This window comes from Haliaeetus leucocephalus, unplaced genomic scaffold, assembly GCF_000737465.1.
Source record: "Haliaeetus leucocephalus isolate CR32 unplaced genomic scaffold, Haliaeetus_leucocephalus-4.0 Scaffold428, whole genome shotgun sequence".
NCBI lineage: Eukaryota > Metazoa > Chordata > Aves > Accipitriformes > Accipitridae > Haliaeetus > Haliaeetus leucocephalus.
This window is the reverse complement of record NW_010972864.1, coordinates 5,927,887-5,948,755: the sequence shown is the minus strand read 5'-3', so window position 1 is coordinate 5,948,755 and position 20,869 is coordinate 5,927,887. Positions and strand designations below refer to the sequence as shown.

Below are 20,869 nucleotides of genomic sequence, written 5' to 3'. Positions count from 1 at the left end.
CACAAAGTCAAATCTTAGTAATACTCAGTTGTTCCAATATATGCTTCTGTCATGGTAGATGAACTTTTTTTGTGGAAAAGGACATTTTTTAAAAGAACATTTTCCCTTTATACATAGTCCATTGAGTTCTTTCAGGTCATGCCCTAACTGAATAAAGGATTCCTACTGCTATGCCTAGAACATTGATAGTTTAGTATCTGAGAGTGGATATTGCTATTTCTTTTTGCTGTCATATTTTTTGCTAGTATTTTCATTACTGTGGTACATTTGCCTTAAGATTTACAAATCACATGGGATGTCAAAGCACTAATGTATGGCTTAGTTTAGAAGTAGTGCTCATTCAGATTTTGCAGGTTTTATATTCTCTCATTTGTTCTCTGATTTTTCAGTAACAATTGAAAAAAAAACCCAAAACCCTACAAAGTCGATGTGCTTACCCCAAGGAGAACTAGAAAAGACTTGTGCAAACATCAGTTACTTTCATTGCGCAAAACTGGTGTCTCAATTCCTTGGTCTAGCCAGGGTGAGGCAGAGTTTTTGAGTGATTTAAATGAGAATCCCATAATACTCCCCAGAGAGCTGTTGAAACCAAAAATAATTTAAAAACTGTAGACAGAATTCAAAATGCATATTAGGAGGATATTTTTTTCTCTTATTTGTGGTATTACTATGACAGAAGGATTTGGTAACATTTATCATTGAGGGGAGAGGTATTTCTTTACTTTTCATTACAGAATTAAAAATCTGTAGGCAGAATGGCTCCAAACTGATCACCTTAATTACAATTGTGATATTAAAGTAGCAAAGCTGCCTACGAAGAATAGGTGTTGGGTTCTGCTTCCTTCAGCTCTGCCCTCTTTTTGGCAGTGAGTTCTCCGAACACTGTGGAGACAGTTGCAAATAGCACCAGCCATTTGATTCAGCAAGCAGTAAATTAGCTGGGTTGATATAGCTCTGGTGCTTGCAAAACTGTTTGTGAATTCAGGGTAGATTTGCTGAATAGTTTTGGCTGGAAAAAAATTATGGCAATGTGTGTTAGGTAGCTTCATAAAACTTGTAGTGAGAAATTTACCCTGCAGGGTGGAATAGTTAAGTCATTAGAGAAGTAGAAAAACTTCATTCTAGCCCCAGTTCCATTGAAATTTAATTATTTATTCCAAGTATGTGACATTAACAAAGTAGACCGAGAGCAAAGCATTCCAGAATATTTCTGAATGGGGTATTTAACACACACTACTGTGCTCTGTTCTTATGCTGAGATGGGAAGCGGACCTGTATCCTCACATCCAGGGAGAATGCCTTATAGGTAAAAGGGTTCTAACCTTCTCCTCTTCCTATTTTTGCCTTTTACTTACTTTTAAATTTCCTTCACTTTTCTTAGATATGTCCAAAGTGAAATACTTTCCTTGGATTTTTTTCTTAAACAGAGTAAGGTAGAAAAAGTTCAGTTCAGCATGTTGTTTTTACTGTTCCATAGCTCAAAAAAAAAAAAGATGCCTTGTTTACTTGTTAACATGTCTCCACTTTTCCTTTTTAAACATAAATTTCCAAAATTGGGCATTATGCCAATGGGTGGACTCAGGCTTTGAGGACCCTTCAGTGGAAATTTGGGAGGAGGAAAGGGGAAATAAGATTTAGATAATGAAAATTACCACTTCATAAATTATATCAAGAGGTCTTCTTATGGAGGACAACCATTAGACAGTCCTGGAAAGTAGATTGTTAAGAGGATCTGGTAAGAGCACTCATTCAGCACTTCCCCTCAGAGCTGAATGGAAGTGTTGCATTAAAGCTGCTTTATTCTTGCACACAGCACAGTGAAGGCCTGCCTTTTATTCTCCAGAAGGCTGATCTGCCTCAGAGTGAGATGTAACTTGCATCCCCACCACCACCTTTTTCAGAATATTACCCATAACACGTGAATGTATTAAGAACACGGTGAGTGTTATGCCCAATCCTGAAGCTAAGACAACACTTCAGCAGCTTCCTGAACTCCTTTTCTTGTCTTGTTTATGTTCTTTCCTCTTCTTCTCCATTTCTCCTCCTGTCCCTAGCACAACACAGTCCCTGAACAGGAAGTTCTGAGCATGTTGCATGTACGTCCCTAATGGAAGTCTGTACTTCAGTAAAATAATATGAACTTCCAAACTAAGTATGTTTTTGCCTACAGTGTTAATTTTAACAGTGGTTTGATGAAAAACCATCTCAATTATTGCTCAGCAAAAAGAATCAGCTTAAAAGTAAAAACTATGAAAACTTCTAAGAGTTCATTTTTTTCTTTTGAACTGATAGAGTATTAGCCATGCTCATGAGTATTAGCTGTTTCTTTCACAAGTATTAAATTTGAAGGATTGGCTTTATATACCTATAATCCTGTGCACAGATTTGTTATCTCTTCAGAATAAACCTCTCCAAAGTGTGTGTGTGTCTGCACACACACTAATACTGCATCTTATGAATGACTTTCTAGAAGTATTTCTGATAGCTGCAGTGCTTAATATAGCCCTGATCTAGGGATATTGTTAAGTGTGATAAAGTTAAGTCTGAAGCAGGAAGAAGCCATCCTATAAAACCCTATATGCCTTAAATTCCACTCATGTGATCTTTGTATTTCCTAACTCAAGGCTGAAAATTTCTGCCTACAAAAATCCAATTTTAAAAATAAGTTAATGAAAACTGGTCTCACTGGCATCAATTACTTATTTTCCAAATTGTTTTTTTCATGGCAATAATTTATTTCATAATGGGAAAATCAATGTGATCTTGTCTGTCAGGAAACTAGTAACTTCCCATAGTTTTTGAAGCTGCAACAATAAAAGCATTGGCAGTTTCTGAGACTTCTCTGTAAGGAATATAAATGTGTTTACTAGGTCACGGTAGCTTGGACTATAATGCTTTGGCTGTCTGACTGTGTTAGATGTTACTCAAGTGCTCTCTTTAGCTTCAGTGCATTTTCATTATCTTGAGATCAAGCTCTGCTGGTTGGCCAGTAGCTTAAGTGCCGAGAAGTTATATATTTGATTCCTATTACCCAACTGAAGAGTTCTATCGCTTCCACTTTTTAATTCTGCCTGGTAGTAAAAATAATTTATTCCCTTGCACAAATTTTATAGATTTATATATTGAAATTGTATAGGATTACTGATACTACTGCCAAACAGCGAAATGCTCATGACACTGGGCTGGATTTGGTTGATCTTTCCCAGTCTAGATCAGGCAGTGGGTACAGAGGCAATGCAGAGCTTTTGTGTTGCTCTCCAAGTCATCTTTGCTGAGTCTGGATACTGAAAAAGGGTAACTCCAGTCTTGAATTTTGAGGACTTTTTTCATCACAGTTGATAAAAAATGTAGAAACAATAAAAAATGTAGAAACAATAATTGGATCGACCTTCTGTGACTTGCTTCAGTCAGAGATAGAAGATGCAATCCTTAAGATTTCCTGTGCTTCTGAGTGATATCTTGGGATGCTCTCCTGGGATAATCCTTCAAGATCCTTATCACATTTCTAGCAATATTCAGTGTGAAGCAGTTGCACTGAAGTGGAGGTTCTGAACTACTATAAACGAGGGAGTAATGAAACAAATTAAGTAGAGCTAAAATACAGCCCTTTTTACATGCATTCCTTATATATGGTAAACAGGATGACTTCTTTTGTTGTGTCCTTCACTTTACAAACCAAATTGTGTCTTGGTTGGACAAAAGGAGAATGGTTAAATAAATAGAAAAATCTGGAAAAAGTCATCCTGTCATTACTGTCCTGGGCAGTGAACCGAGGTTGGGATGCCTGTTTTGTGGGCTGCCGCTGCAGAGGCCTCAGGCCTGTGGCTCTACTTGTTGATCACAGAAATGGAAGGTTCGCTTTAAGAGCTTAACCATTGTCAGTCTTTGCTTCTTCCGAACAGGTATGTGCGTGGTGTAGTTTTTGTAAAACCTCATCATAAAACTGTCTGGAGCACTGTTGGGCTATGGTACACTGTGGAAAGTGGAGGTGGATTAGTCTTGTTACTGTCCTGTCTGAAATCAAAAAGACCAATGAAAATTCTTCAAGGGAAGACCTAAGAGGAATAGTACTTTATATACATCAGTATGTGAGAGGACCTGCCCCTTTATTTTTCCTAAGGGAGATGAAAAGGTGAAATCTTCCTTTGGCAAAGCAAATAAGGATGATAGTAGGAAAAAATTGCCTTCACCTTTATTTGGACACAAGTGGTTTTTGTAACAGCTGCCTTTTGTTTCATTGTTTTGTCGTTTAGAATTGATTCTTTTTGCATGCTGTCATGTTGCAAAATGTATGAATGAACATTTATTCTTCTAATTGAAATAAGAAGATTTTGGTGATCAAGACAAAATGTCAGCACCTGGGAGTGAGGAGGGAGGATGAATATGGGAAAGCAGGAAAAGAACTGAATCATAGAATACTATGTCTGTAGAAGTGTATGAACCTTTTTATGGACATGTCGTGTATAGCTAGCCAGATCACTTGGAAAATTGATGTAGCTTCATTCACACCATGTTGATTCGTACCAATTAGGAATCTGGACCTTTGAGAATTCATTATTCTATTTGTAGATAGGAGAATAGTGGTCACATATGACTGCTAAGCCAGTGGACTGGATTCTCTCCTGGATTCAGTCCATGTTATTTTAGCAATTTGACCTCCATTTCAGTGAGTAATGTCATGGAAGAGCTACCATAGCATGCAGAGTTTTTTGGTCAGCCAAAGGCGTGAGCTATGTACACTTCTTTCATCCCTATGCCCCAAGTAATCGAACATGCAATGTATGATTCTTTGAAGTTACATAGCAAATGACAAGTTGAGCCCAAAGAGAGCTTAAGCTCAGAGGAAAGTCAAAGTTATCTTACATATCTCCCATCCTAACAAAGGCATTTCTCAGCCAGAGCCAGTGCTTCTTAAATTCGTAGGCTCTTCACAGAGTGCTTGTCAGTCAATATTTTATAGAATATACATGATAAGAAAAAGGTTTTCTGCATTTTCATTTTTTTTAAAATGTGAATTTAAAGGGTACAGTTTCTTTTCATTCCAGAGACTAGCTAAAAATAGCAAGTCAGAAAACTTTAGAGCCTGACAAAGGTGTTGTACTAATACCTTCACTGCACAGACATGAGAATAATACTTTTTTAATAAAATTCGTAATTTCTTTAGTTTGATTTATTTTAACTATTCTTTATCACTATCTACAAGCCAAATGTGAGGTAGTACAATGAAGCTATTAGGATATGTGTACATCTCCATGTGTGCATGGGAGGCGATTTCTCTTTCACTGAACAAACCAGTTATATGCAGACTTTAATTCTTCACATGAGATCATATTTGGAGATAGCTGCAAGACACCTTTGCAGTTGCTAGAGTATTACTTACTTCATCTCTATCTCTGCTTCAATTATTTCATTCTCTGCTAGGCATATCAAAAAAGTTCTCTAAACATAAACATTAAATGCCTTTTTTTTTTTAATCATAAGGTTAAAAGATGTGATGTAAGATTAGGATAAATAAGATTAGGATATACGTGCAGGTTATATTTCTGAGTCTTGTGGAAGTTACCAGTTTCTTTAATTATAAAAGCTAAACTCAATAAAAAAAACTTTGATTATTTCAGCTTTTCAAGTTCGTAAGAACAAGTCTATGCACTGTGCACAGACTATCATGCACTATGGTGCTATGAAGCAGTTCTTTATGATAAACACTGAATGCATTTTTTAAGAAACCTCTCATCAAGATGACAGCTATAATTTTTTTCCACGCTGTGATTTGTAACCAGGCAAATTAGATATCAATAATCATTGTGGTGGAGTGAAAGATAATATCTAACCCCCAAGAAAGAGAAAGTTTAATGATCCCAGGCTTACACTGAAACATAAATGAACATAAATTTGCAAATAGGCACCTTAAACACATTCTTCACCCCCATTCTAGTTTGGGGGATATAAGGAAGGCAAATCTAAAGTTTTCAGTGCTTTAGTAGCATTTGAATAGGGTGTTAATATTGCAACATTTAGTAATTTTAACAATACTGCTTTTAGCTGCTAGAGCAGTAGGAGTAGGTGGCTATTAGGTTTCTGACAAAGCAATTACGGCCTAGACACATATGCTGGGAGCTGACCTGACATTTGCCTCTGGATAGTTGTCATAGCAGCAACCTGAATAGAGCAGCTTGATACAAGTGCCGGTTGCAGACTGGGTATAGGTTCTGTGCTAATGCAATACATCTGAATATTAATAAAAGTGCATATGTACTGCCACTTGGAAATCACTGCTACTGTTTCCTTCCATTTATATCTAATTCCTAAATGTTCGTTTTCAAAGAAATTGAGGTTTGTAAGGAGATGTTAATGATCTGCCTCCATACAATTTCTGGTGCCATTTCTCTGCATGTAACAAGGGGGTTGACCTAAAGAAAGACTCTTCAAGCACAGTTTTATTAACAAAAAAAAAAGTCTGGTTGTTGCAGACCAGGAGCAGTTTGTGTCTTGATCAAGAAGGAAAGAAATTACTGGTGGACAAATTACAAGTAATTGTAAAACTGTTTTGGAAGAAACTAATTAAAAATCTGAATTGCAGCGAGGGCATGGACCTCCATTGCAGGATCACTGTATCTGGCTTTCAGCAGCGAGGGGGAAGAGACCTTTAAACCTTCATATTCTGAGGACAGAGAATTTGTGTTTCAGCTGTGCCACTAATGCACAGCTTCTAAATTTTGACACTGAGCAGTTATTTCCTGTATTACCCTTCAGACAGCAGGAAAGAAGGAAGAAGGATATGTATTTGTGTCCCTGTATGTAAGTTGTTCTTCTCTTTCCTGATCAATCCAAACTGCAGCTCCCAGGAGGAAGGAAGAAACAAATTGCAGGGTTCTTAAATGCTCTTTTTATTCTGTTATTTATATTGCACGTTTTTGTATCAAGGGCGGATTTGGACAATGTTCGTTACAGAAAAGGGAGTTATGCAAAAATATCTCCCAGTGGACGTTGGAGAATGCCCTGCTGAGGCAGTGCTTCTGTGGCAGAAAGCTACAAATTCAGAGGGAGCACAAAGAAGAGGTTTTGTTTCACAGAGATGGAGTCCTTGCTACAGCTGTTCAGTATGCAGGAAGAGCACATCAACTATACATCCTTGTTAGAGGTGGAGGAGAAAGCATCAGGAGTTCTCTTCCTCTTGGGTTTCACAGAGCCTAACTTGCTCTAGAGAATGGGAAAGAAAAGGAACTTCGTCCGTGCTGACCACAAGTGGCAGCAGTGCGGAGGGATGGGGCCATGTCCTCTCTCTGCTGTATATTTACATAAGACCTGAAAAATTCCAGCTCAAAGTGATTTTCACTTCAGAATGGGAGGCTTGCAGAGTCTTAGATAATAGAAAAGAGCAAAGGGAAGCAGATAGTTCACTTAACATAAAGCAAACAAATACAAATTGGAATCCCCAAAACCACAAGAGGCAAAAGTCACTTTAACTTGCAAAGACCTCAGTGCCTCTTACAGTACAGAAGCTTTATTAATAATAGCTTTTTGTATTCAGACATCTCATTGTGATTTGGTATTTAATAGGGGTCAGAGTAATTTCTGTACTTCAGTACTTTATCCTTTTTTATCTGCATTCAAAATGATCACTAAGATGACTGTAACGTCCTTGGATACCCACATGCTTGTTTGCATTTCAGGCCTTGTTCACTTCCATCATTTCCCCACCTAATGATTATTTTACTTCTGAGTTGGTCTTTGGTTTGCTTTTGTGGTTCCAAATGATATGCTTTAACCACTGAGGCACAAAATGTTATGCAGGCACCATTTAGCTGCATGTGGATTATTGTCAGGAGATCAAATTATGTACTAGTATTGGGAAACTTAGCTTCCTACCCACAATGCACTGGCCATATTGTCAAGGGGAAGAAAATAAGCGGTATGCATTGTAATTTTAAATCCTGCTGCCTTTCAAGTCAGTGGCAAAATTCCTGATTTCAGCAGTGCTGGATAGGGTTCTGTCATTAGCAGATGCAGCTGGAAGGGACTGCCGAGTATCACAGGGCAACCCCCCTGCCTCCATGCTCCAGCCCAACCTACATTAAATTTGCTCCATGTATTGGAAAGGAGTAATGTGCGAGGCATGCAATTGCAAATAATTTCATGCCTTGGATTTACAGTGAGGCCCTAAGGTAAGCAGCTAATTTTTCACCTCAACACAGAGATCATTAAATTAGAAAATGCTTTATTTTTCCAGACTGTTCGTGCTGAGCATATATGGTTGAATTTCAAGCTGCAGATTTTAGGGAACACTGTAAACACCCCAAGCTGCAATAAGATCTCAAATGTGACGTAAAATTGATGCCAATGTAAGTTTTCTGTTCTGGAGGTTGATAAAGCTGAAGGCTCAGAAATGGAGTGTCAGGTTGTTTCTTGGACAGGAACTTTTAAACAACGTTGTCCCCCTTCCTACCATAGGTGGAATGAAAAGGAACAGGGACCAGAACAGCCTTCTTCCCTGTGTCTTTAATATCCATCTCCTGTCAAGGAGGCAGAAGAGGAAAGGCTGATGGAAATGTAGATATGAAAGTTCTCTCCTCAGGCTCAAAGATGGAGGTTTTGGAGTCATGGCTTTTGTTCTTCCTGCTCCCACATTGAAAGCCAAGAATAGAGACCTTTTTACTTACCCCTCCCTTTCATATGGCAGAAAGATATTAAATGTGAAGCATTTTCTTGCCTGTCAGATGTTTCTAGCGTAGAGACAAGTATGTAAAAGGCATGATTTTGTCCTTCCTTTCCTGTGTTTAGCTAATGACTTCATTGCACACACCCTCCTGCCTACAGCACAGGCAGGGAATAATGTTTCTGGTCAGTAAATCCCTGTTATCGTGCAGAGGTTGAGCCAGTTTAATGAAATCAATGCAAACCCAGCGTGCATGTGCAAACTCTTACTTTTCAAGACTGGCATATTTTGGTTTTGGTTAATGAATTAGTATATTTAGAAGACTTTAAACAATAATAAATTACTCTTAAATTCAAAGCATCAGTTGCACAATGGATTCAGATGTATTCCTTGGTTAGAACAGTGCAATTCTCCATGCGGAGGATACATGTAGAAATGTACGCACAGACTGCTTATGTTTGGTAGCAGGAACATGTTTGTGATTCAACAACTGGCTTGATGTCCCTAAACTAAATTTAGAAACATATTTTTCTAAGAAAAAAATAAAAAATATAATAAGCTGTGGGAGCAGGAGCTGAGTGCATTGCCTGGGAGCAGCACCAGCTGCTAAAGAGGCTAGGCACAGGGCAAGGCAGCCAAGCAGGCTGTGGCCAGCAGCCCAGGCATTGTGCCAGAAGAATCCTCCCCTGAAATGAGAATATTTGGCAAACAGATTTGTACTGCAGCGCACAAATTTCATGCTTATTACTCATGGTATTTCATATTAAGCTTCAGTTTTACTGTCTCCATTAATGAAGCAAATCAGAAAGTGCATCCTCCAAAGGCCAGTCAAAGTTCATTTCTTTGTTTCTTCCAATGGCTTATGCTACTCTGGTTTGACAGTTGTGGAATCAAAAGGCCATACCCCAAAGCATCACTTCTTATCTACTGAATCTTTTAAAATACAGAACTCTCAGAGTACTGAAGTTAAAGGATGTGCACCAAGTTCTGTCAAAAATTTAGAGCAGGTCTTCCTCAGTAGCAAAACATTTTCTTTCTACTAAATAGTTTGAGACAGGGTGGGGAGGTCAGGGGTTTTTTAAAATACCTTTTATTTTGAAAAGATTTTTTTTTTTTAAACTGTAAAAGTCAAGTTGTACCTGAGGCAGTGTTCAAAAACAGACATCCTGCATTTAATTCATAGAAAGAATTTCGGTTTTCACAAACATGCAGTTCAAGTTTTAACACAGATTTGAAATAAAATAATTAGCAATCAAATGTATCAAACACAGGGTAAAATATCTTTAAAATATCTGAACCTACTGTTGAAAACAGTCATTAAGTGCATGCAGAAAAAGTAATTGCTCACTCTCTAACAGACAGAAAACTGGTTTTTTTTGAAAGACAGCTGTCTATAACTCCCACTAGAATTTACCTGTGGAAGAGACACCATACTCTAAATATGGCAATAAGCTGGAATCTTCAGCGTGCTTGTTTTTTTCCTTTTCAAAGCAGAACACAGACATTTTTAATTAGTTGAAACTGAGGAAGTTAATTCAGCATTGACCGCAAATGCTTCATGTCTACGCTGTCATCTTCTGTTTCTAAATGAGAAGAATTTCATTTAGAATCTAATATACAGTGCTTTGGTCCATTCCCCCTGCCACACACTCCAATATATGTAATATTAAAAGAAAGTGTGGGGCAGAAGAGAAATAGGAAGGAGAAACACTCAAAAGTCCAAATCATACCCCATAGTTTTCCAATAAAGCCTTTTTCAGTAGTTGCATCTCCATACCCCAGAGCTAGCAGGTGTATGGAAAGCTGTTTTGTGTCAAGAAAATATGCTGTCAGTGGTGGGAGTGATACCAGTTGTAATGCAGTAGACGAAGAGACCTATAGTGGGAGGTTTAATTATGTTGACCGTGATGATATTGTAGTAATAAATCTGCAAAGCTGGCACAAGCATTGCTCCAGTCCTCCCACACACTTTCCCCTGCATGCTCCTGAAACATTTGATTCACGAGTTAAAAAATTTTCTCTGTTGGTGCTCTGGTGCCACAGTCCTCCTGCACTGAATGGAGTAATGCTGATCTATCCCAGCTGAACGTGCTGCCCATCATAGTCACTAAAAAATGGCATGTTGGCAAGGGGGAACAGAAACGTCTCTCCCTATCGGAGTGCCTCACTGAGGTAATTTGTTGAGGACAGTACGCATAAGTATGAAAAATGAAGAGAAAAATGCTTGATTGTGATCGTAAAAGTGGAGCTGCCTGAGGCATAGCAAGGCTTGTTCTGAATGAGAGGAATGCACCACGAAGGAGGAATTTCTCTCACTTTGCATCCTTCTGGTTCAGCAGTAACTACTGCTACGCCTTTGTCATCACACATCAGTTTCAGTAATACATTGATTCATTCAGCACCATTACCTGCAGGCAAAACTGCTCTTGGGATGGGAAAAGATGACATTGTTTTCTTGTGGTTTATGTTTTTTCTGTTTGGAAGAAAGGTCAGATATTCAGACTCCACCATTTGTACTGCCTGTCAATGAGGAAGCAGCAAAAATGATCGGAGCCGTGTTCTTCTGCAAGGTGCTGGCCTCTGCAAAGAAATTGGCTTTGAAAGGACTGGAGGGGATATGCAGCAACATAAGAATAAACATGACATAACCCGTACTTCATTTGCACTGAAGTTTTACCTTTATTTTCTTCAGACTTTCAGCTAATCTAATTTCAGCAGGGGCATCCTAGGCCCTGGAGTTCATTATGCAGTGCTTCACGTTTGGGATCAGGCATGTATCAAATGAGCTCTCTTAGGAGCAGGCTTAGCAAGCCTGCTCCCACGGTGCTGTGCCTTGAGCTGTCAGGCTGAGAGATCTATGGACGTGGCACAGGGAAGGAAAGGATCCTTCCATATTCTCTCTGGTCCCATCCTCTGTGGCAGGCTGAAGGGGTCGGTGCTGCAGTCTCCCAAGTGAAACGGGCTTTCCTTTGAAGGAAAATGTTGACTGAGAGTGGGTGGGGAGGTGCAAACAGAGGAGGGGGGGGATTGTCAAGGTTGACTACTGAAACAAAGCCTAAATCAGTAACTTACGATAAGGCCCAAGGCAAGGGCCACTCTGTGCTGTTCTTTAGGTCAGAGTGAGAATCTGCCTTTGTTTTCTGCCTATCCTGAGAGGAAGAAATTCTGTATGAGGCCTGGGCCCTAACAAATCTCTTCTCTCTGCTGGTGCAACAGGGAGGAGAAAAAGTTCCTCCTGCCCCCTCTCCTCTGGTGTTCCTCTGCAAAGCAGAAAACAGTGGCCCTGAAGACTCGTCTGCTCTTTGCATGGCACCTTTGTCCCTTTTTCTGAATTTGTACCACTTTCTCGATGGGATATGTCACCTGTATTTTGTGAAATATGCCATGAGCACGTAGGAGTTTTGCCAAAACTCAAAGGCATTGGCACAATTCATGTAGTCAAACCAAGTCCAGTTCTGCCTGTTACATGCCTGTAGCTGTTTGTAATCTGGTGCTGGCCATCGCTGGACACGTTATTTAAAATTGCACTGAGGAAGTCATTGCTGTGCATACACTGCAGTGCACTATGCAGTCTTGCACTATGCACCTGTCTTATACGTTGAGACAACTTTCAATTAATAGTGTTGAAACCATTAGCTAACTAAATTTTTTCATACATTAAAATTCTCTAGAGAAATAAAGAGCATTACCATGTCCAATATAACTTATGAAACAGCTTATGAAGGGTGATAACCGCAACCTAAGACAAGAACAGCAGGAGCTATGGAGAAATTTAACTTGCAGGACGCTTTCTGTCATTAGTCACCTCAAATGTGGTTGCTACATTGAGTTACGCTTTTTAACATTCCTTTGTCCCTGATGGAAAAAAGCACACCAGGGAAAGCACATTAAAAAATCAACTATTTAGAACTTCACTAAAGAACAGTAAGTTTATCTCAAGCACCACAGAAAAAGATAAGTGCTATCCTTTTCCATTTGGACAGAGAGACATGGTCCTTTAGAAGAACGCAGTTTCTCTTTCGCCAGTGACTTTGCGTCACAGTTATCTAAACTGTAGGAATAGCTCATCCATGTGTCCATGCTCAGCCAGCACCACTAATGACCTCTGAAAGCTCATGTTGCTCTTCTGCTATCACAGTGGACAATGAACTGGCCAAAGCTGACAGGCTATGAAAAATGATCTCTCTGCTTTGCTATTGCTCCAGCAAAAGTGATTCTCCAACAACTCCTTGCAACAGCCATATGAGTACCTCTTCCAAAAACGTTTTCTGTTCTGGAGGTGAAGTGGCAGTAGTGAAAAAACAAGACTCAAACACTGCAATGTGAAAACACTAACCTTTTAAGATTAACATACCCATTCCAGTCTATAAATAATGTGTCATTCTATCAGTAATGCAGAAGACTGAGGTTCATTTTTCTCTCTTCTACACAATAGCACCTTTTTATTTCCGTGTCGGTCTCATGCTTTCATTTCTTGTTGAACACTGGCTCATGTCATTTTTGATGTCTGGTGACAGCACTGATGCTGGCAGTTCATCTCAGTGTTAATAACCTGAAAGCAAAAGGAACCTGCTGCCCTTCTGATCTGAAACTGAATCATGGTGCTTTCTTTTCTTGGCTCTATACCCTGTGTCAGGAGGACAGTTTAGAGGTCCTCAAACTTTTGGCAGCTAACTTTTAACATTTTGATAGACACTCTTCAAGTTCCTACATCACCATTGGCATTACAGGGAATTTAGATGCTTAGCTGGACTCTGTATTACACCTGATTTAGCTCAATTAGACTATATCAATATTTCCTCTCCATCTAAAAAATTATATTTATCATTTTTAATCAAAAATATGAAAATCATTTTTGATACTGGACTTCACAGCAAAATCGTCATTAGTACCTAGACTTCTGGCCGTAACATGGTCAATACAGTTGCATCTGCATGCTAGGAGCACTTTTTCATATAATGTTATATTTATGCCAGAAAATTCTGTGCTGAGACTGATGTGCTCTCCATGTAATGATGAGGTGATAGACAGAAGCAAGGAGAGTGGGATAGAGGGTATGTACTACTGGGTCACAGGCAAGGGAAAGGCAATAATCTCTGGGTGTTTAAGAAGGGGACACCTTCCAGACCCTGCAATGGGAACCAAGAATCCCATGGCTCATCTTCCTTTAAATCTTCCTTTAAATGCCCTGCTCTGTGCAGATGATGATGGCCACTTACCCTGGCAGCTGCTTCTCTGAGCAGGAGCCAGAAAACTCTGAGACTGATGTCTCTCCATGTAACAATGAGATGATAGACTCACAGCTAAAGCATGAATGTTGAGTTTAGCTGGAATACCCAGCTCTAACTGAGCTACAAATTGAGTAGTATGTCACACAAGAACAGGCTTTCTTATTTTTTTTACATACTTGATTTAAGTAAGTAAAAGTGAAGAAAATAATGCAGAGAGAGCGGCAGAGAAAAACATGGTCTAGATCTGATAACAGAGGGTGGGAAACGGAAAGCTGTGCAGTCTCCCAGACGTTTCTTATGAGAGGAGAAATAGTGTGTGTGCCTGAGGACGGCAATTATGGCCCTCTTGATTTCACTGCTAAGTCCATCCCTGAATTATCAAAACACTTACCAATCTAAAAAATACCTGGCATGAGTTCTGTGATATTATTTGAACTTGACCTCATATTTTATTTTAGCCAGCTTGCTCAAATTTACTCTTAGTACTTCTGGGGAAAACCTCAGGGGTCTTTCTGCTGGTTGTGCATAGACCTCATCCATAATTCTAGTGCCTTACCCTCTGATGAAGACCTGGAATGCTGTTTATGAGGAACAACTAAACTTAAAGGGGAAGGAATCTGTCCAGAGGTGCAATTATTTTTTAAATCTATCTGTCCTGACAATTTTGGACAACAGGTTATGGCACTGTCAATGGATGCATCATTTTAAACAATACTGTGACTAGCCTGAGAGGTGGAGAAATATCCAAGCATACATATATATAAATATAGATATCTATCTTGGAAAATTATCAGAGAATAACTTTGTCCCTCAGATAAAATATATCTGAGGTATGTTTTAAGTATTTTCCTAAATGGACTATAAAAATTCTAGCAATTCAATTTTCAGGTTTCAGCTATGGGTCTGGTGTGATAAGTTGAAATCTCAGGTAGATACTAATTTTGCATTAATAATCCCTCAATACAGGGACTGGGAATTTTGTAGAACTTTATTCAAAATAGTTTTGAGGTATGAAAGCACGATGCAGCATGGCAAACAGGTGACATGAATTAATTTTTCTGTGCTCAAATTCATCAGGGAACCTGTAGCAAGTGCTTGTTTTTTCTCACTGTGAGTACTGAAACTCTGCTGACTTCAACTGAAAATCTGGCTTTTACTCATTGTGCTGTCAGAGAAATAAGGCTTTCTGGGGAATGTAGTATGTTTTATTAGATCAGCTTTTGGGCACAGAAGTTCTTCTCCTGGTCTAGGAAAATGTATTACCTTTTTCTACAAACCTTACCTTGCCTCCAATGCTTAGATCACAGCTGTAAGAGCACCTCCTAAATGTTGAAAGATGTTGTCCTTTTAAAGGACTTTAAATAATCAGTACTTTAAATATGAAAGTCAGCCAATGAAAAGGACTACTGTGAAGCTTCATTTGGATTTCAAACTCGGTGAATTATGTAGGCCTATTTAATTTTGTTCAGGCCTCCCTAGTCTTGAACAGGTTTTATTTAGTGAGTAGTAATCCCAGCACAAACTTTAGCAACTGGAGAGGAGAGAAAGAATGTGCAATGGAAACCAAAACTAAAGTGAAGACTCACATCCATCATTTGCAGAAATACCATTTCCGCCATTGCTAAGCACACTGAGTCAACAGTCTTACTGCAGCGTTAAAGGAAAATTTAGCCTACTGTGATCTGCCAAAGTAATGTTTAGCTGTCTAGGCTTCCAGGATATTGGTCATAAAATTAAAAGCTGGGTCAAACACTAGAGAATTAATTTAATGTAATTAAAGCTAATAAAAGATCCAGTGTTCTGTCAGAACAATGTGTGCTATCCAAGCAGTTGGTAGTATCATCACTTATTAAGATTACCTGACACTTCCCATTATAATACTAGGTATGCAATTTGGTGATAACTTCATGACCTTCAGCCCCCAGGGATTACATTTTCTGTTCTCTATGTCTTCCATCTGTTGAACTCTTTCAGAGAAAACTTCAGCCATTTTCAAGAATGAGGAAAATTTTTTCCTGTAAGGGTTATTTGATCCCTAAATGTATTTACCATTCCTTAAAAAAAAAAAAAAAAAAAAAAGAAAGCCTCTGTGTTTGGTCTTGACAGTATAGTGGTGTCATTTATGCCAAGGATGTGGCAATGGATGCACATGCTTACACAGTTAAAATATTTTACTTGCTAAATTCCCAGATTATTTGAATTTCAGTGGGTGTGACTAGGAATCTGATCTTGGTGCAGAAAGGAGGGGAAGAGTGTTGGGGCTGTGAACCATGGCAGGAGCAGAGATAACAAGGGATGAAGGGAAAGGGAGATTGTTAGATGGGGTTGGATGAGGAAGTGAGTAGCTGAGACTGGTGATGTGAAGGAAACCAATCAGGTGAATTAAAGAGCTAGTGGTGAAAGAGGATCAGATATTAATAGCAAAAAATAATGTGGGTTGAAAACAGGAGCTGCCCTGGCTAATTGTAGAATCTGGCTTTGCTCCCCGTGGGACAGCATTTTGGGGATTAGGAGACTGACAGGAGTCTGAGGAGGAAGAAGAAATCTCAGATGGGACCATCAGTGGCTGTGACACTGATCAAATACAAGTTAGAAAATGAAAGGGCTCGAGTTGCTGAAGCCACTCAGGTATCACGCATGGAGAGACTTGTCTGGAGAGGAGAGATGAGGATTTGCTAGGCAAGAAGACTGCAACTGAGATGGAGGGTAGAAGATGAAACTGGAGAAGCAAGAAGGATGGAATGAGGAGTCAGGGATTTTGAAGAGACAGTATGAAATAAGTTTGAAGAGACAGAGCACAAGGTATACATGATCAGGTCATGGGCGGGGAAATGGCAGTGATCTCTCCAGATGTCTAAGAAGGGGCCACCTTCTGGGCCCTGCAATGGGAGCCAGGAATCCTTTGGCTCATCCTCCTTTAAACACTTTGGTCCGTGCAGACGATGATGGCTGCTTACCCCGGCAGCTGCTTCTCTGCGCAAGAGCTGAGACGGGCAGAGAGCTCCCAGCCCCACAGCCCCATGCGGACTCAGCAGGGTGTCCTGTGATGGAACTTCTGAGTTTCTTCCCATTATTTTAAAGCTAAGTTACACAAAGAAAGGCCCGTTATGTTGTTAGGGTTGCAGAACTCAAGCGCTTTACATATTAGGTAATGCTAGCTTAAGGTTGCCTTCGTTGCCAGAATCTCACCATCTGAAAAGCAGTGATAAAAGTCCTATCTAACAGGAGTATTGTGAGGATTAATTGGGTATGCTTTGAAAAGTGCTACATGGTTTTATCATGTGTTTCTATTTATTTTACTTTTGGTTCAAAAATCATAGAAATAAATTGGTGGGTTCCAAATCGGAAAAGTATGTGAAACTTTATCTCCTTTCTTCTAAAGCCATACTACAAGCTATTGAGGCTAAAAAAAAATTTTAAGCACATGAAAGCATGGTTTTTTTTTTCATGTGAATGATTTTTTTTTTCCTATGCTGAAAAAATGGAAGACCATATGCAAATATTGGGTCCCTGGCTTGCCTATTTGTTTGAAGACTAATCTGCATTTGAGTTTTCCTAACCTCAAAGTGGTATTCTAAGAGAAGTGTTTATTAACAAGAACAACAAGCAATCCACATTTTTCAGGTTAACATATTAGAAAAGAAAGTATCAAGAAACATGAGGCAAAAATGTGTTTGCCTTTTTGTCTCTTTTCTAATTGAATGGGAAAAAATCACCTTGCCAAATAGGCAGTTAAAAGCTGTCATTCTCAGAGTTGTTCATTTGTCGGTCTGGTAGACACTGCATTTCATGAAAGCAGTAGTTAAATGAGTGTCACCATCTTTGCCATTTTTGGAACTTTACCATTTATATTCTTATTGCAGAAGTTTTGTTAGCTTTATGGTCAGCTAGCATTGTCCATGTGGGTTGGTCTGCATACACACTCCCTTTTGGGATTTACATTTACATGTTAGCAATGCCTGTTGCTAACAGTGGAACCAAAGCAATAGCACTGCTGTCTCTTAATGGAAATACACAGAATTTCCGACACTTGTGTATATACGGGATCAAAACTCAATGTAGCACAGATTTGCCAGGGCTTTTTATTTTAACAGTCTCTTGCTTTTTTTATTATTTTGGTGGTGGTGAAGCAGATGGGGAACAGAAAGGAGCAATGGCATTGTTAGAGTTGCTTCCACAAAGGACAGACTTTTTGAAAATAAATGTGTATGCTGGGCCTCCACTGGCACAGGGAACAGGAGGCTGGGACACTCCTGGTGAGCCTCGTTCTTTGTACCACAGTCATGGCATTCTGCACTAGCATCTGTGTTGCTGTGGATGGTATTTCCTTTTAAACTATTCATTAGCTGCTCAGAATATCAGTCAGAGGAGAGCAGGGTTTCTTCAATATACAGGTTATACAACAGCTCATGAAATCCTTTCTTAGTATGTACTGTCCTTAGAGGGTTACTTAATTGCTTCCATGACTAAAAATAAAACAAATTGCATCTACTGCTTTTTTAAGGAAAAAATTGTGTTCTCCTAGTACAGACCTGGACATAAAACTGAGATATAGATGTCTCTGATATTTACCAAGTTGAGGATCATGGTATGTACTTCATGCTTCCACTTTTTCAAGTGAACAGCTAACTTTGTATTTTAGCATGCTTTTGTACCTAAAAGGTATTTTTGCATTTCTGTGATTTCCGTCGTTTTCCAGATGATATGCTCAAGACTTAAATTACTTATCCTCCAAAATAAATTCAGAAGAGAAATATTGTTAGATGGATGACTTATTTTCATTGCCATATACAAAATGAAGATGGTATAAGTCAAATTCTAGATGGATAAATGTTATATCTGCATCTTGTTCATACTTCTTATTAAAGGTAAACTATAAACAGTTTAAAAATGGTTAGTTAATACTTCACAGGTTTTATAAATCTGTTATGAATTACAACAGTGTGTGTTCCAGGTAGTTAGGTCAAACACGTTAATAAATGGTTGGTTAATTGTTACTGATTATTATGATTATTTTTTTAAAATAATATTTTAAATAAATTATTAAGCCTTTCCAGTGTAAATAAAATATATGGGGAAACAAGAAGTGCTGAATGACTAACACAGAATATTAAAAAAATCTCAGTCTGGAACAACACTATGATTGTTTAATTTCTAGATTAGTTTAAAAGCAAAGGCAATTAAGATGAAAAGAAAGAAGAGAATGAATCTGTGCAGCATAAATCTTGCGTATGCAAAAGTGAATATGATAGTCATGTTCTTTCTCCCCAAGAAAAAGAGAGCCTGGCTTCTTTATCCTTGGTGTGGCTGCAAGGAAAAAGGACACGGTTTTGCCTTTTGAAGTACAAAACGTTTCTGAAAAATGCTTAAATCCCGGGGGATGTATGAGAGGGAACACCTAACCCCCTGGGACCAGGCTAATGGTTCATAATCCTAGCAGCAGGGCTGACACCTGAGCCTGCTTGCCAAAAATCCTGCCCTACTTCTGCATTTAGTCATCCTGAAGCACTGAGCTGAGCACTTAGATGAGGCCTAGATTTCAGGTCTGAAATGTATGGCAACTTATTCATCATTTAGGTACAGGTGATTGGTCTGCTCTTTAAAAATATACGTAATATTTAGAGGAAGCCACCTTTTGTGTAGTGGCCGAGAGATTAGAGCTGATCCGCAGGACCCGGAGTCCTGGGCTCCGCATCCTCCTCAGCGCCTCTCACCCCTCCGAGGAGTGCCTTCCCCACCGGGGCGCCTGGGCTCCACCGCGAGCCCCAGCCCAGGGCAGGCCGCGGTGTGGCACAGGGCTCTGGTCAGTTCAATACGAAGATCCCCCTTCTGCAGTGCGGCCCCAGCCTTGGATTCCCGACCTCAGAGCAGCTTGTGAGCTTCGTGTTAGGGAGCAGCTGGAAGGGAGCAGGGCTGGAAGCCTCCCAGGGCAGCACTTCTCCGAAAGGGAACTGAGTCATGCTCCCTTTTTGTTTGCTATCTCTGTAGCCCTATGAATTGTGCATTTCTCTCCACACAGTAGCACAGCTTCAGCTATGACTCCCACCGCAGTTTTGCTTTGAGCCTGGTTGCTAGGAGATGGCAGCTCGGAGTTCAGGTCCCCTTCTCACCACAGCTAGCAAAGACCTTGCGTCCCAAATTTTGTGCCTCTTCACCGTGTATTGCAACAAGGGGCCAGAACTCGAGCCTCCCACTTCTTGGCCATGTGCTCTAATGCGTGGGCTGGTACGCACCAAGGGCCCTGGCTGTGCCCTCCGGCCAGGCTCTGCTCGCTGTGCTCTGCTAGAAGCTCAGTGCATCAGCTCTGCAAGAAACTCACTGTTAGGTTTTCAGTGCATTGACTAGAGGGGGCTCTGGAGCACGTGTAAATTCAGGGACGTGCAAATTTGCGGGTTCCAGACTGTCAGGATAAGGAAACAGGCCCTGAGATACTCTGCTCAGCTGTAGGAGTTAGTCCCCTTTGCACTGCACCCCTTGAACACAGTCCAGTCCTTGATAAATTTGCAGAAGAGCCCTTACTGATCTTCGCGAGAATAAAATGAGGCTCTGAGTGAGTCTATGGCAGGAACCATCCTCTAGTTTTAGACATAAGCATACAGAACATCTCAGCCTGGAGAGTGTTAGAGATTTGGACAGTGAGTTAAGCTTTGTTGCCAAGAAAGAAATTTACTGTATAGCTTATGAATATTTTCTCAGAGAAAAGAATACATTTTCTCTTATAAGAGACAGCAGTGACCTTTGGAGATAAAAGGTAAATGATATTAAAGTTGAATTCCTGGCAAAAATACATTGCAATTTTGGCCCTTTGTTTAAGTCTATAATTACTTAAGAAAATGCATAAGAGACCAGTTTGGCCAACTCTCTTAAAAATGCAAAGCTGTGCCTCAGCTCATATTAGTGCCCAAGAGGCCCCATTCTGATTGTTTATGGAATTAATTATCTGATGGCTCAGTGTTCTGTATTAAATATTAAAATTTCTGTT

The 20,869-nt window shown here is 39.6% G+C and overlaps 1 protein-coding gene across 4 annotated transcripts in view; it reads left to right on the top strand.

The window, feature by feature from the left end:
- The window catches only part of NOL4 (nucleolar protein 4), a 195,054-nt gene that overhangs the window by 161,799 nt on the left and 12,386 nt on the right, over positions 1-20,869 (top strand). The gene's annotated exons all lie outside the window — the stretch shown is intronic.